This window comes from Megalops cyprinoides, chromosome 17 (genome assembly GCF_013368585.1).
Source record: "Megalops cyprinoides isolate fMegCyp1 chromosome 17, fMegCyp1.pri, whole genome shotgun sequence".
Taxonomy (NCBI): domain Eukaryota; kingdom Metazoa; phylum Chordata; class Actinopteri; order Elopiformes; family Megalopidae; genus Megalops; species Megalops cyprinoides.
Window position 1 is genome coordinate 8,072,003 of NC_050599.1, and position 4,988 is coordinate 8,076,990.

Here is a 4,988-nt window from a genome sequence, read left to right on the forward strand (position 1 = left end):
ATGTGTCCTACTCAGTGAAGACACATGGGCTAGAATACGTTCCCATATTTGGCTGTAAAGTTTCACAAATAGAAACATCCTTGTCTGACAGTGAGATCACTTCATTTAACCTGGCAGTAAATCTGCTGATTGAGTGTTATACAGGATGGCCCCCAAGCCTAATATCACAATGGCACAACTGGTGTTTTATTACCAATAAAATAAAGGTGTTTAAATTACAGCCTAAAAGGTTTTGAAGTTATGAGCACACCAGTGATGGGTTCCAAGTACATGTCATTTGTTCATATCTGTTCATCAGCACTTGTACATATTTCAGCCTTTATTTTCTTTTTAGATATTACAAATGGATCTTGAACATTGCTACAAAGCCATTAAGTGTTTGCTCATTAAAGATTTAGTTGCACAGACCACATTTTTTTGATATAAAAAAGCAGTTGTGGTTCAGACAACACGCTTTAAAATATGACTTTTCCAAGCACCAAGCTTCACTTTACCCTGTTTAACCCACTTTTCCCTAGTTATAGTATTGCTTAAAACCAGAAACTAAGTGTAGTGGTTGCTGAAGCAGACCGGTTTGAGGCAGGAGGCCCTTAAATGTTTCAGCTGCCAGGCTGAGCCGCATAAGCCTGGTTTCCACGAACCTGCATTGGAAATATGTGGTCAATTAAAATGCCACACAGTATGGAGGCGGGGTGGGGGGGGGCTGTTTGAATTGCAGGTCACTACACGCTGAACTACTGTTGCCTGTCTCTGGAACATATTTAAAGGTGACTGTTACGTACTCGCCCTTCGCTACAGTGACATTCTTTTTTTGTTGCAGCCTACAATTACCGGTATTGCATTTTGTTTGAAAATAATAACTGGACTAGCAAGAAATCCCAATGCTCGTGCTTATTTTATTCCTTGTTTTGGGGAAACCACAACAAAAAGATGGCCACAAAGCATGCTGAGTACAGGTGAACAACATTTAACACGGTACTTTAGAAGTGGCTCCATATCGCACATAATGCAGGTGTTGAGATTTGAAGTGAGATTCAAATCACCCAAAATAGTGTGTCACATCTGGTGGCTCTTCTTCCTTGAAAATGTTTAGCATGTTATTCACGTTATTACAACAGTTACTACAAGGTAAAAAAAGGAGATTGGCATGGTTCATTAAATCTATAAATAATTACCGTTAATATAGACTCCTGAGGGTAGACAGTCCCTACAATACATGACCAGCCCCTAGTCTAAATGTCAACGGTGCAATCTGGTTCCAGTGTCTAACATATTTCAATGTATGTATGGTCCTACAAAGTGCTTCATAAGCACTAAAATAAGCATTTCTAAACATCTTGCACTATCTCTATGGCATTCTGATTTCATATCTAAGGATCTAATGGTAAAGCCATTGACATGACTGGTATAGCACACTTTGTGATGGTCTGTGCTGGTTGATGTCTACCAATGGCTGTGTAGTCATTGTGAAGATGTTATGTATTATTATTTATTTGCTTGGCAGATGCTCTTATGCAGGGCAACTTACAAGGTCACTGTGCATAAAACATGCATATCGAAACAGCTGCCAGAACAAGGGCATAGGTGCAGAATAACAAGTAACACATCTTTTAAAGCATCCAGTTAAAAGCTGAACACATCAGGCTAAAAAAGCAGCGCAAATGAAAGCATATAACATCCTGATGGAAAAGGATACACAATGCTGTAAAATTATCATAAAAGGAAACCTTTCCTTATCTCTGGCTGTTTGCTAGGCATAGAATGTGCATAGACTAACCATAGTAGCCACACAAGAGCTAACAGCAGCATAATATTAAAGCACACATTGCCTGATAATGATCTTCAATCCTACATCACACTTCACTCTAGGTAAGAGGTACTGAGGTATCATGAGCAAGGTGAAGAATATGTCCTGGTACCTGAACCTGAGATCTAATATGTACATAATTTCTTTTGAGTTAGTGGCAGAAGACTGTGAGCGCTGTGAGTTACAAATCACACTTTCCACCAATTCGGGCAATTAGGGAAAAGAGGCAAGGTGTGGATGCTTGATCCTGGTGGCATGGAATGACCTGAAGTTACAGAGTGCAGAGCTTACTGTGCTGTGTAGGGTCTGAGGATGGATTGAAGGCAGGAGCTTGTGCCCTTGAGTACCCGGGTCTTGAATTTGGTGTGAGCTGTGATTGGTAGCCAGCTGAGAGAGAAGAGGGAAGTGGTGGGGGTGGTTGAGGACACTGAACACTAGTTGAGCAAATGCTTTAGGGAAAAGCTGAAGTGGTCATCTGTCAGCAGGGAAGGCAACCAGCAGGGAGTTGCACTGGTCAACAACGACACTGTATAAGGGCCTAGAACAGCAGCTGGCTGAGCTGGTTGTGGGGATTCAAATACGTTCCTATGTTATTCAGGGATGATCTACAGGCCCAAGTCCCTGACAAGATGTTCTGCACAAAGATGAAGTCATCGTCCAAGGTGACACTGATATTTTTGGTGCAGTTTGAGGTGACCGGCGTGCGGCGGTTCAGGCCTATGGAGAGGTCTTAGAAAGGAGAGCACTTAGCCAGCAGGCAGAACATATCTAGCCAGAGAGGTTGAACTGGAGGTGATGGTTCACCATCCAGGCAGAGAGCTCCTCAAGGCATCCAGTAACACTCAAGACCGTCTTGTGAGTCAAGGGGAAAAGAGAGAAAGCTGAATGCCATCAATATACCAGCTGCAAGAGGAACCGTCAGCACAGATGAAATAAGCAAGCAATCAGGTACAAAGAGAGAGCAGAAGGGTGCCCATTGCTGAGGGGGGAGGAGGACTTTCAACTGCCTTTGATGACACATGGGTGGATGGGATCGTTTGACCATACACCTTATGGATTGACTGACTACACATTGGTAGTTATGGGTATTCATACCACACAGGGCTTATCATTATGAGACAGAGAAGAGACTCGAGGGCAGAGCATGTATATAGAACACTGCTTAATTGGAAGTTTCTTTTTTTGGACTGGATCATTAACACACCAAATAAAAATTAAATTACAATGTTACATATGCAAATTATAACTTTACAAGAAAAAAAAAACAGCAACCAAATCAAGAAGATTTGACTTGAAATATATTTGATTCTGCTTTTTTTATTTTGATAAAAACATTTTAGAAAAAGAAAATATATTGGCAGTTCCCACAATATTTTTTGGATGGAGCATTGAATTGCATTGATATCTGCCAGAGAGTTTAAACAGAAGCAATGGCAGAGCACTGTCATTGGTTATAGCTGTACATAGCGGTGATGTTAGAGCGCTGGCACTGGCTGCAGTTTTGCATGGTTACGATGTCAGAGCGCTGCCACTACACACAACTTTGAATGGGAATTACAGTGGCCAGAGAAAGTATTCACTCCCAGGACTTTTACCACATTTTGTTGTGTTACAGCCTAAAACCTTGATCAATTTAGATGTTTTTTTTTTCATTCTGTTCTACACAACCTGCTTGATGCTTTCAATGTGCTAAAAATTGAGGCTAAAAATAAATCAATAGAAAAACTCCAAAAGAAATCTTCATTGGAAAAGTATTCACCCCCCTCTCACCCCCCCCCCCCCCCCCCCCATCCCCCCTTAGTGAAAACTTCCCTGAATAAGCTGTATCTCAGCCAGTTGCCTTCAGAATTCACACAATTTGTGGCATGCTATCCTGCTGAGGATAAGCAAAGTGGTTAACAGTTTAGATTGAACACTGTCTGTTTTTGCAAGGTTAAATACACCTGTCTGTGTGAGGTCCCACCATTGGGCATTCCGTACAAGAAAATGTGAAGTCAAAGGAGCTTTCCCAACAACTCAGGGAAACGGCTGCAGACAGACACAGGTCAAGTGAGGGACACGAAAGATTTTCAAAGTGTTGAGTATTTCAGGAAGCACTGTGAAAACAATTGTCAAGATTGTGGAAGGAACACAAAACTAACCAGAATCTTTGTCGACCAGGTCGTCCTCTAAAACTGAGCAGCCAGGGAAAAATGGCATGGGTTAGAGCAGCAACCAAGAGGCTGCAAGCAACACTGAAAGACCTACAATGTTTGCAGCCTGAGATGGGACAGACTGTGAATGAAACAACAATTGCTCAGGTACTCCACAGATCTGGGTTGTATGGTAGGGTGGTGAGGAGGAAGCCATACTTTAAAAACGTCATATTAAGTCCCGTTTGGAGTATGCAGAAGGGCACATGGAAGCCTCTCAGACAATATGGAAGACAATTTTGGGGTCTGATGAAATAAAAATTGAGTTGTTTGGCTGCAATGCTAAATGCTATGTCTGGTGAAAGAAGGGCACTGCTTATCACTCTGACGGCACCATCCCCACTGTGAATTATGGCGGTGACAGCATTATATATATTTTTTTTATTGGCAGAATCAAAGGAGGAATGGATGGAAAGCAATATAGGAAGATTCTTCAGCAAAACCTAGAACAGTCAGTGCAAAAAGACCTGAAACTAGGATAGAGATTCATCTTTCAACAGGACAATGATCCCAAACAGAGAGCCAAAGAAATCTTACAGTGGTTTAAAAACAAGAGGGTGAATGTCCTAGGATGATCAAGTCAAAGTCCAGAGGTAAACCCAACAGAAAATCAACAGGAGCTGAAGATTGCAGTGCACTGCTGGTCCCAACATAATGTGTAACAGATAGGAGTTTTGTGTGGGCAAAAGTTAAACCCTCAATTACATGAAAAGCTTGTGAAAATTTTCCACCCAAGACTTGAGGCTACAATTGCTGCAAAAGGAGAAGCAACAAAATACTAAATGTAAAATAGCTCAAGGGGGTGAGTTGTTACCTAAGCTGTATTTATGTTTTCTGTTTTTCAGTCAATATTCTTTTTCAATAAAGATGATTTTTCTTCATTAAAATGTTGAGAATGTTTTGTTTATTGTAGGAAAAAAATCATTCAAATGCATTAAACTTTCAGATTGTAACACAACAAAAGGTAGTAAAACTCCAAGCCACTGTAT